This window comes from Tachysurus fulvidraco, chromosome 4, assembly GCF_022655615.1.
Source record: "Tachysurus fulvidraco isolate hzauxx_2018 chromosome 4, HZAU_PFXX_2.0, whole genome shotgun sequence".
In the NCBI taxonomy this organism is placed as follows: domain Eukaryota; kingdom Metazoa; phylum Chordata; class Actinopteri; order Siluriformes; family Bagridae; genus Tachysurus; species Tachysurus fulvidraco.
In genome coordinates, this window is record NC_062521.1 from 19,340,154 (window position 1) to 19,352,630 (window position 12,477).

Genomic DNA, 12,477 nt, shown 5'->3' on the forward strand with positions numbered 1-12,477 from the left:
TTTATAGCAATGCATTTTTTATAGATATGCATTTCATCTAATTAAGATTCCATATTTGGATATAATCAGGAATTAATTGTGACTATATAATTACTTGTTATTAAACAAACTGAAATCATTTGCTAAAATTCAAATTCAGTAGTTATTTTATAGTAAAAGCTTTTGAGTGGATCATTTTGACCTGAAATAACAATGCATGTTGTGAATGAAATACACTTAAATATTAAAAAAAAAAAATCTAAATATTTTTACATTGCAGTTCAAGTACAATACTATTTGACATTGTGCATATTGGATTTGAAAAGTACATAGTAATATATGTGGAAACTAACAGGTTTTTACTGCAGTACTTAGTGCTACAGTGCAATAATTTCTCAGAATTTCATATAGCAAAGTAAAAACCAAAAGTAATTCTTTGCAGGTTAAATATATATGTGAGTGATGTGAAAAATATCAGGCATTGCTTCAACATGACAAAATACAGTTATAGTGGTATAATCAACCTTTTTAATAAAATAATTGCATATATGACTAAAGGGAGAAGAAAAGTGCAGGTCTAAACCATCTAATTATGATTGTAACATTACTGTACACAGTAAACATTCTAGCATTCAAGTACTGATTTATATCTGATATTTGTGTACTATGTGTACTTATTACATAGTATATGTCAATGTGTTTGTAGTATTGGTAGTTGCCTTAGATTCTGTGTTCATTTTTCCCAAGCACACTCCATTAGTTCTAAATACAACGGGCTGACTCAGACACGTTACAGAAATATTTCTGCTACCCTCAGAATCTTGGAGCAATTGGAAGGTTGTAGCAGTGGATGAGTCCCTCTGGGTCCACGCTCCATATCCTGTGAAACCAGGCACCATCCTGCTACTTCTCTCTATTACACTGAGTCATAATCGGTGTTGTTTTAACAGCACACTTCTCTCTGGCTCTTCTATCCTCTTGCTTTTTACAACACATAAAACTGATATTTTTATCAATATAATACCTTATTTGTCTGGCTGCACTGATGTGTCAACCCTGCAGGGACAGGATTTTACCAGAAGCAAGCATTTAAAATGAGAAACCTGACTACAAAGAGGAGGTACTATTATTCTGTGTGCCTCTGTGCATTCTCTTTTATCTCAGAGGTCACTGCTTTAAGGTATCAGTATTGATAATACTCATTAATCTGACCTTTCTGACAGACTAAAGAAAAGCCCCAGGTCTGGTGCAGGAATACTGTCTGTTTTACAATTCTATAAATTGTAAAAATGGCTTACTGTTTTAGTACACGGTCATATCTAATGCAGCAGAACACCACATCTGGATGCAACATCATCCTTCAACTAATATTAAATTGCCCATGAATTTTCCTTGTGGAAAAACAGACTTGAATCTTTAGACTTTGTATCTTGATTTTTTCTATTATGTCTTTGGCTTTGTTTTGTGTATGTGCCTTTTATTTCATATTATCCACTGATAAAAGAGCAATGCCTCAGTACAGAGGTGTTGATTTCATTTCTGATAAAATAAATGAAAACCTTTGCTTGTGAAAAACAACCTTGTTGCTCAGGTTTGGTCATGGACAAACATTGTTCAGAATTTACTTAGATTTTAAATTCTATCCTGTAATAAATACACTTTTTACACTGAGAAATGTTGTCAGCCATGTCATACATTCCAGTCCTTACATTTTCACTTAATATTGTAAATTTTGTTTGCCCAGTTCTGCCTGTAAGGATGACACTAATACAGGTGTAGCTAGATAAATAATAGGTACTCCTGGCATTTAGCTTCTCTGTTGAAAGTTTTAAACCATGAGACACTTCCCTCAAGGGAAGTATTAGCTTTCATATTTCCATAACATCTACATGAACAACATCTGGATGCAGCTGTGTATAAATTTCAGTGAACCACAGGGGACCCTTTTTAGAAATGGTTAGGGAGCTCTTTTGTTGTAAGACACAATCAGTGTTCAAAAGCAATATTCGTATCTGAATACAAGACATCTTTAAGATACTTTTGTATCTCAGGAAATAAATACTGATTTTTGGATTCATTCAGAGACATTATGGGTGCTTTGCTCAAGAGCACAATAGAGGCTCTCTGGCAGTCTTGGGTTTTGAAATCCAGTTACTAACACAGAATCTCTTAATCTAAAACTAGAACCCTAAGAAAAATACTGAGATTGAACCAAGTCATAAATGATTTTGCCAAACACTTAAATGACTTGGAGTTTGGGAAGAAAAAGATTCTTTGGTCTGATGAGACAAAAAATGTAGCTCTAGGCTGATCTTCAGGCACTATTTCTTGCAAAAACCAGGTACTGCTTGTAACTGGTATTACCATTCCTATATTGAGGATGATGTCACCACCACACTACAAGAGGCTTCCCAGCAGCAGATATGGGGAGACTGGTCAGAACTGAGTAAAGAATTACAGCCAAATAAAGATGGGTCATGGAAGAATCACTCATACTGTGCTGAAGGTTCCCCATTAATAGAGGTAAAATTAAAATTGGAGTGGCTTTGGGACAAGCAAACTTCATTGGGCTTCAGGGCATCTGTGAAGAAACCATCTACTGTGATTGAGCTTCAGGGAGAAACCACCCAAATCCAGGTTGCAATGTTTGTAGAGACAAGAGGTGGGAGTAAGTCACACATGTGCAAGTCACAAGTAAGTCTCAAGTCATGAATGTCAAGTCAAAGTCAAGTAGGGCTTTTTTGAATGTCTGTCAAGCAAGTCTCAAGTCTCAAATTTGCGACTTAAGTCTGACTCAAGTCGAGTCCCCCATCTCTGAGTCATTTAACTCAAGTCTGAGTAGAGTCTCAAGTCATGAATGTTAAGTCAAAGTCAAGTCGAGTCTTTTTTTTAATATTTGTCAAGCAAGTCTCAAGTCTCAAATATGCGACTTAAGTCTGACTCGAGTCAAGTCATATGACTCGAGTCCCCCATCTCTGGTCATCAAATTTTCAAACCTTTCCTAAATGTTGACAAGACATAAACCGAATTCGAGAAAATCCCAATTTAAATCAGTATAAATCATTGTATAACACACTGTCCATATCTATTATGTGCTCCATCACTATCTAATCCTTTATAGTTCCCTAATCAGGTAAGTGCACTTTTTATCAGAATGTGAACTGCATGGACACTTCGCATGATTGGTGCATATCGGGTTCCAAAATGCTCCTAAAATCCTCATACCGCTGAGTTTGCATATCTGTGATTCTGCTGAGATTGAGATGGAGGAGAAAGGCTGAGGCTGCAGTGGTTACTGGCATGACTCCTTCTGGGTTAAAGCCAAAGAGTGTAAGGATGTGAGCCTCAATTTCAATGGGCTGCTAATGGAGGTCATCATAAAGTGCTTACTAATGGAAGCTGCTGGGAAAATTTGCACCGTGAAACAAATGCAGAGATGTCGTTTGTCTAGGGAATCAGATTTATTACACAAACCATAGGAACTAATCTGAACAAAAAGGATCCAATGATAACACATTTTATCTTACACAAGTTTTTTGAATATGCAATAAAATATTTGCATTAGCTGTAAAGTAAATTAACTATATACAAAATGATCACCAGAAGACTTTTGGAAAAAAACCCTTTCGGCGTTTCACTTTTGAAATAGCGATGATATAAAATTAAATAGATGCTTCTCGGCTTTCAATTTTGGATCACCGTCTTCAGATTAACACAAAAATATTAAAGAACTAAACAATATTTATGATAATTAAGATAATAATAATAATATATAAATTATATAAATGACCATAAAATCAAAAAATTTAAGGGAAAAACAAAAAAGTTATATTAATCTGGTTTTAAAAGGAATGAAGGTTGCATTTCTAATATTCTCTAATACACCGTCCAGAGTTTAGAGGTGATGTAAGAAAATTGTCTTCTAGGCTGGCATTCCATCCATAAATCAAATAGCTAACTGAATGAACAAATGAATGAATGGCCTCGGGCAGGCCAGCTATTGACCTGTTCTGTAAAGGCAGTCCTTAGACACAAACAATCTCTAGATAGCTTATTCTTGTTATAATTCCATTGGTGTAATATTGGGTTAATCCTTTTACTTAAGGCACAGTGAGCATAATTTTGCTTGGATCCACGGCTAGAACTCAGGATACAGTCAATCTTCTACCTTTAATTCAAAGGGCTGAGCTCCTTCTGATGACACTTCTGTAGGGTGCTTTGAACCCACTGTTGGTGCCGTGGTGAATTTTTATTCATTCATGACATTAATTCATATCCAGTTATGTCTGTGATACCCATCTCAATTACAAATCTAAAATAAACTGAGACATACATAAATGTCACCTCTTCATCCCTCTGGCTGCTCATCAGTCTCTGACACTCCATTGTGAGAATGTGAAATACAATGTGAAAATTTTAGTAAACATTTCTTAAAGCAGTAACAGAGTTTTATGTAGCAAGCTGTATGCTGATTGTACCAGCATGATATCACTGCCATTAAATGTGTACCGTCCATTAAATATTTAACATGTAAAGACAGCTTTTCTTTTGCAGTAACCCATGGAGATTTGCCTCGTGGACTGTCATCCCAAAGATATGTATTGTGGCTCCGGATGTGTGCAATAGCACAGACTTATTCTGAGCCTTTGAAATGTTTTTTATGCTTAGGCTTCCTGTCAGTGCAAATGTGCATCTGTCCCAATAGCATGCAAATGTTTTATTCACTTGAATAGTGCTACATGTACATATCCATCTGTCACTGTGTCAATGAAAGCTTTTTAGTATTTGTCTAAATGAAAGTGTTAGCATTTTCTTCAGCTACTCTTCATCTCTTGCTGTGGCACAAACAATCCTGATGAAACTTGGCCTGCTTAGGTAAGATTAGTACACTATTTTTTTCCCACTATTATGCTAACATATTCCATGATTAGATACTTTTACAGGTCACCATCATGTGTACTATGAAGTTAATGAAGGTAGGATGGAGGTGTGTATACTCAACATGTGCTTTATCAAGGCAGACCATAAATCACTGGCAAGACGTGATCATAATGGTAAGTCAAGTCTCAAAACAAGTAAACAAGGATATACACTGACAAACAGGTGAACACAATGAGGTAGCATACTAATGGAATACCCATTCCAATTCAAGTTCACTTTTATTGTTATTTATGAACAAATGAATGATTTTGCTCAAATTTAGGGTGTCAAATTTGCATAAATAATACTGTTATGATAAACTATGAATTCCCTCAACAGATTTCCTTGAATGTGTTGCGAGAAGTCTGAATCTCAATCATTCAGCCCATAATGATAATTGAGGTTGTAGACTTCTCATGTAAAAACAAGCCACATAAAACAACAAATGTCATATATGACACCAAGCATTCATATATTCCAGCATTACTTAATTAGATATTTATTAGATTCAATGTTTTCTACAGGAAGTGTTATTAAATTCATAAAAGTGGAAAGATTGTTTTAAAGCTATATTCACTGAATTCTACTGAACTATTGTACATAGTGCAAGTAAAAGAAATTAGTTAAATGGGAGGGACAAGTTTTATACAGAACTTTATTTACAGACCAAACGGTTAATCCTTTCAATGTGATTATCTTATTTCCTGAGAAACAAAGAAACAATAAAATCATTATGTTCGTAACTGCAATGTGTTTGTAAGAAATCCAAGTAACCAGATCATAGTAATATGTATAACAGTATCCCTGTTAAAGTTTTCCCATGACCACAAAAAATGTGCACACGTTGTCCAAGATTTGCTTTCCATATGGCTTTTGTCATCATCATATCTATCATTGACAAATTCATTTTTTCTTGTCATATGTGTGCCAAGTTATAAAACCACACATTGGGAACAAAAACATGTCATGATGCTACTTGAACATTCTGAATAATTCTGTAACACTGTTTATTTGGAGGCTAAAATGTGCTATACAACATTAATGGGAACTGCATGATGCTCAAACAACTCCCTTGATAACCAGCATAGTTTCAATGTTTTGTTTGGATGAGCTCATAACCTTAGACAACTCTAAAAATAAAATACTTTAAAAAAAAAAAATAATGTCCGTATACAGTCCAGTACAGTCCAATGTATTGCACTATAGAACAAACTTAACTGTACAAAAGTATCCCAAGTTTATAATGGTGGGGGAAAAGTTTTATCCAGACTACAAAAACATTTGTTTTAATGAGCTTTAGCATCCAACTGCTTGACTCATGAAACTATTTGCAGCCCAAATATGAACGATCTGAGAGGGGAAGAGCCCACAGCTTGAGAGCCCACATAGGAAGTCATTAGGAACTATCCAGGGAGAGAGATGTCGAGTTCTGTTCTGCCCTACAGCTTATACTGACTAATGATAATGGCCACATCAGGTCATGCTCCCTCTTCCCTGTACAAATACACACAATCTACACACCATCAAGCAGCTCTCAGGGCTACACTAAGATGGCAATTTTTCTCATCCCTTCTTTATATTTCATGTTGGTCATGCACTGAGAGACATGAGACTAGAAATTCAATGCTGCGTTTCTGTTCTGCAGTAATTACAGCAAGAATCTGACAAGCTTAAACAAAAGAGGAGAGTTTTTGTGAGATAACGAGTCGATATTCACACTAAATATTGTTTTTTGATTTGTAAAACTTGCCGAACATTAGCAGTTAGATGATATCTAAGAGTATACTGTATAGTTCAGTGAGAAAGAACCTGACTCCTGTGGTGAGGATCTTCTAATGAGTGCTATATCTGCTGTTTATGCATCTCTGGCATGTTCTTCAAACATTTAAAAGTGGAAGGGAGAACAAAGAGAGCACTTTGTAACATCTTCCTGATGGCACTAATAGATGTTCCCTTCCAGAAAGCACATAACACTTAAAACATGCAGTGTTCTACGAAGAGAGAAAGAGTGCTGGCAGTGCATCTTATATATATATATATATATATATATATATATATATATATATATATATATATATATATATATATATATATATATCAGCTGGTATTTTTATTATCAGGTGCGTGTGTGTGTCAAAGAGAACATTTCCCATGTCTTGTTCCTTCTCAGGCAGTCAGAAAGTGTCAGGACTCTCGCTGAATAAATATGCTGGGAGGTGCAGTAATGTTCGTCATTAATTATGCATACTGAGGTGATGTGATTTTCATAAGCTCTTCATTATTAATCACAGTCCCGAGCACAAATGTCCATTTACACAAAACAGTTTCGTGCTTGTGCATGATGGGTAATCTGAATGCAGTGACTCGTGATAATTCATCCTGGCTTACTGGGATTTGAGGTTTGCTGAAGCTTAAACAGACACTGAACAATACCCAGCATCCTCAAAATAAAAATAATTTCATTTGATTGCTCAATCAAAGCAATTCTAGATAAATAAGTGAATGATGAAGTGCTATATTTACATACAGCAGAATTCCTGGACATGAAATTATTATCGAGGATATTTATTTGACGGCTCATTTTCTTGTTGAATCTATATAAATGGATTCAAAGCTTTCTTACAGAATGCTGAGACAACTGTGTAGGCAGATAATACAGGTAGCCAGACATGTTCCTCCATAAATCACTGGAGTAGCATCTGCGACTAAATGAATTTCCTAACCGGTTAAGGCATCTCATAATAACTAAGTTTAGATACAGTGTAAATAAACTGAATCAAATAAAAAAGGATGACTCTTTAGGGGCAGTGCACTTGCACCAACACTAAAAAATAAATCCTGATAATCTGTTCCAACATCTTATTATAAAAACATCCAGTCAAACCTAAACTGCATTTCTAAGTAGCACTCCTGCCTTGAATTATAGTTCTCTAAAGCTTAATTCTTGTTACAGATTTGTAAATTTAAATCTGAATTCATTATTCAAGTTGCAATCTTATACTGTTATGTAGGCTATCCATCTATCCCTGTTATCAGCTTCGAACTATTTCTCATGGTCAGCGTCATGAATGTGCAGACTCAAGAAATAGAGTTTATGGTGTGCATATTAAGACAAAAGTGTAAGGCAAAAATCAAAAACCTGAAACAGGCAAGAGGCTGGGCAATGATAACTAGGCAATGAAGAAAACTAGAACTTAACGATATAAGTAATAATGCTAAACCCACTAATTAAATAAACTCATCAAACATGGTTCAGTGCAAAAAAGAAATTCCACAGGAGAAATTCTGGCAATAGCTGCTGCTAATGACTTAATAGATATATTTAATTTGTCTTGACTTAATAGATATATTTAATTTATGTGTATGTGTGCCCTGCGATGGGTTGGCACTCCGTCCAGGGTGTATCCTGCCTTGTTGCCCAGTGACGCCTGAGACACAGGCACAGGCTCCCCGTGACCCGAGGTAGTTCGGATAAGCGGTAGAAAATGAGTGAGTGAGAGAGTTTGTCCAGTAACCGTGACACTATATTTAAATCTGTTTCTAAGATCCTTCTAAGATTGTTTGGCTGAAAGGTTTATCTGAACCCCATAATATATATAACCCCATTATATACATCTAATAATAACCTAGAATTTTTATTCTGTTAATTCTTATTTCTTTTATTATTCGTTATTTCCTTTATCATTAATTATGTCTACCTTCTGCTCTATGTTTATGTTCTGTAAAGCTGCTTTGAGACAATGTCTATTGTAAAAAGCGCTATACAAATAAACTTGAATTGAATTGAATAATAGTTTGCCCATAATAAGCAGAATTATGTATGAAGGAAAAAAGGGTAAGGCCTTTGAAAAACTCCATGAGTTTCATGTAGAATCATGTAGGGGTGTTTTGTTGGGAAGATAATCACTACACCTGGATCCTTATATACTGTAGTTCTATCTAACCATCTATGTGTCTTTTCTAAAAAACACCCCCACTACATGTGCTGCCACTCTTAGGATTTGTTTTTCCACTGCGGATAAAACTATGTCTTAGACTTTTGTATGCTCAAATTACTATCATCAGCTTGCACTGATTTTTTTTGTGTGTGCTGAAGAAAAATATGGTTTAATGGCTGGCATTCAGACCATTCATTCGTTTAAACTTTGGGAAGGACACGATCAGCTGATAAGTCATTTTATCTCCGAATCTTTATTGAAGCTTTGGAACTAAAATATTCATATATGAACACAGGGAACAGCAGCGCCACACGGCATTTATTAAAACAACATGGCATCAACTAATTGTCAGCTCCATATTGGTTACATAAACCATAAATATTAAAGTGTGAGCGTTATTTGATCCCTTGATATCAATGTCAGGGTGACACACTGACATTGTTCTGAAACAGAGACGTAGCAAAAACCCAAAAACCTTCATAAAACAGAATATTAAATGCTGAATATGGCAGCTGAACTGTGTTTGTGTACTGCTTTGTGCATTTGTTTATTGTGTCTGCTGTAATCTGCTACCTATCTGTCAAATCTATATGTGTGTGTTTTCTTGTTATCCTTCAACACGATCTCATCTCTTAAAAAGAATAAATAGTTCTTTATGTTTAAAAGAGTCCCTAATATGATAGAGACCTCAATGATCAGTGAGTATGATGAAAAACATAGGCTTCATTTCTCATGTTCATTCCCCCTGATGCTTTCATGTTGCACGGTTGATTGCATTAGAAAGGGCTAGTGTGCTGTGTGAGCAGGTCAGATCGATAAGGGATGTAGCAGATGGGTTTTTATTTGAAGAAACTCTTGCATCTCAGCCTCACTGTGTGTCTGCAGAGCCCGAGCTGACAGAATCCCTGTGCTAATTTTTCTGCTCAGCTTAGTTGTGTCTGTTTATTTTAAGAACTGTGATCCATACACACATTTACCAATGGAAAGCTCTATAATCAGGTTTCACTGCATCTCTTCTCGCTGGATATTGTCTACTCCCTTTTGTTGGGAGTGCACAACCTCTGTTTTTCTGCAATTAGTGCCTTGGGAGGCTGAAAGACTCTTTAATGTTATAGCACTCAGCCATAAACGTGAGTAAGTACATCCTGATATCATTGTGTAAGAAACATTGTGCACATTTTCTATCACACTTAATCTGAAAAGGGCATTTGTCAAGATATCAAGATAAATTAAGCTAGAAAAGTTAAATGATCCTTACAATCCTCTTTTTGATTTCACATTTTTGTTTGTTTGTTAGTCAGCCACATTTTAACGCTGAAATATATATTATATATAGGCTAATAGAATAGAATAGCCTCACCATTCACTTTAATAGGAACACCTGTAACCCTGCTCATTTATGCAGTCCTATCAGCCAGTCATGTGGCAACAGAACAACACATAAAATCAAACAGATACAATTTCAGTTAATGTTCACATCAAACATCTGGATGGGGAAAAAGTGTGATCTCTGTGATTTTCACCGTGCATGGTTGTTGGTGCCAGATGGGCTGGCTTGAGCATTTCCGAAACTGCTGATCTCCTGGGATTTTCATGCACAACAGTCTCTAGATGTTGCACTATAACACATGCATGCACACAGTCACATAGACACTTATGTTCACATTAGTGGACTGGCTTGGTGTGTTGCGAGATGCTAAAAAACTCTTATCTTCCACCAGCTGGTAAGATGTTTAAATGGTGGTTTACAATGCCAATAAAGATTTTAAGACAGTCATTGCCTACACTATTGACTTTCCCAAAAAGACTGCATTACCACTCTAAAATCTTATTCGCTTTGTCCTGCTGTAAAACCCTTGGGATTACAATAAAATAATTACATCTTAAACTTCATAATTTCATAATCCCTCTTACAGTGTTCTCATAGGCACTGTCAAAATCTCACCCTGGGCCACAGTAGATCTGCTGTTTTGCTGAGCATGTGTGCAGTGTAGACTGCCATCATGCTTGCAACCTTCAAATCCGATCTCCCAGACAGATCCCTGTTTACAGCATCAGGGGTAACGGAGCACGCAGGTGCATCAGGAGTGTGAGAGTGAATGTGTGTGTGCAGGCTGTTAACATCAGTGGCAGATTTTGTAGCTGTTGACAAGCTTTGTGCACCAGGAGGTTATGTCAGGAGTATTTACCCTGTTTACTTATCAGTAGTTCACTACACCTGTTATACAGATGATAACCTGACTACGGCAGAGAACATAGCTGAAAAAAATAAAAATATATACAAGCATACACACAACAATCTCTCTCTATATATTATAACTTGAATTATAATGTAAATGCAAATATAAATACTAGGAATAATTTTAGTAATACATTATCCTTCCGATACACATGTCCACTTTTATTTACATACATAATTACTTTTGACTTTTCATTTCTAAATATGAAAAACTGATGAAAAGAGACAAGCAAGTATTACAGCGTATTGGATTAATTTTGGACCATTTCTTTTACCAAGTCATTTTCAATTGCCCAAGAAATGTGAAGGTCTCTCTGATCAACTTGCAATTTCAGACTCTTCTAAAAAAAAAAAAAAAAAAAAAAAAAAAGGAAATTTGTTAAGGTTATACAAGCACTATTTTAATAGAAACAAGTTATTTTGTCTGTGTTTGAGGTCATAATTGTGAAACATCCATCTTTTTGCCAGATTCAGTTTCTTGCTAAATGAGATAAAATTCTTCTTTAATATCTCCCAGTATATCACTCCATTCATTTTCCTCTGGTGAGATTGTAATGCCCTGGGACTGTTTGCGGAGATCCGGCCACGGATGATTATGCTCCCATCTCTGTATTTTTCTCGATAGAATGGTGTTTTTGTGCTCATATGCTCAACCTTTTTTTTTGTTCTGATTTATCTAAATGATTGCATTCAGATTTCAGCCATACACCTCTGTGCTTTTTCAGCAGAGTTTGGCATTGGGTGTAGGAATAGAGATTGCACTGCAACAGTTTGTTTGTTTTATTTATTTAGCTATTGGCATCTCTCTTACCTTTCTTGTCATTAGTCTGAGAGCCTTGAGGAATCTTGTGTAGGGATGATTAATTGTGGTTCTATGAAATTTCCAACTGAATATTATCAAACCAGTGGTTAAAACAGGAATGTTTCTGGTCTTTTTTTAATTTTTTTTGAGTATTGAATAATTTTAGAAGCTCCTTCACATCTGCCATGATTGCTACTTGTTGTGCAAAAACCAATCAGTTACAACGACTTTCATATGAAACCTGGTGCAATTTACATAATAACATTTAAAAAGATTTTATATATAGAATTTTGTAACCGTTATGAATAAATACTGAATACTTGTGTCTGTTATGTCTGCTTTGTTTACACTTAAGAATGAACATAATAAGACATTGTGTGTGAATGTGAAATGGATTTATGCACTGGATTTATGCAGTATATTAAATAATAAAAACAAAAGTGTCCGAATGCTTATTTCAACTTATGGTACCTGGGGAACCGGCTACTGTCAGGAAGTCCCTGAAGAAAGGTTAATATTCTTGGCACGTTGTCTAGCCTGTGAGGTGCACACAATTCACAAACCATTTCCACATAATTGCTCATGTACTAGCAGCCGTC

The 12,477-nt window shown here is 35.6% G+C and overlaps 1 protein-coding gene across 1 annotated transcript in view; it reads right to left on the minus strand.

Annotated features, from left to right (window-relative positions):
* Positions 1-12,477, minus strand: part of LOC113660985 (serine/threonine-protein kinase 32C) — an 83,262-nt gene that overhangs the window by 58,025 nt on the left and 12,760 nt on the right. The window lies entirely within an intron of this gene.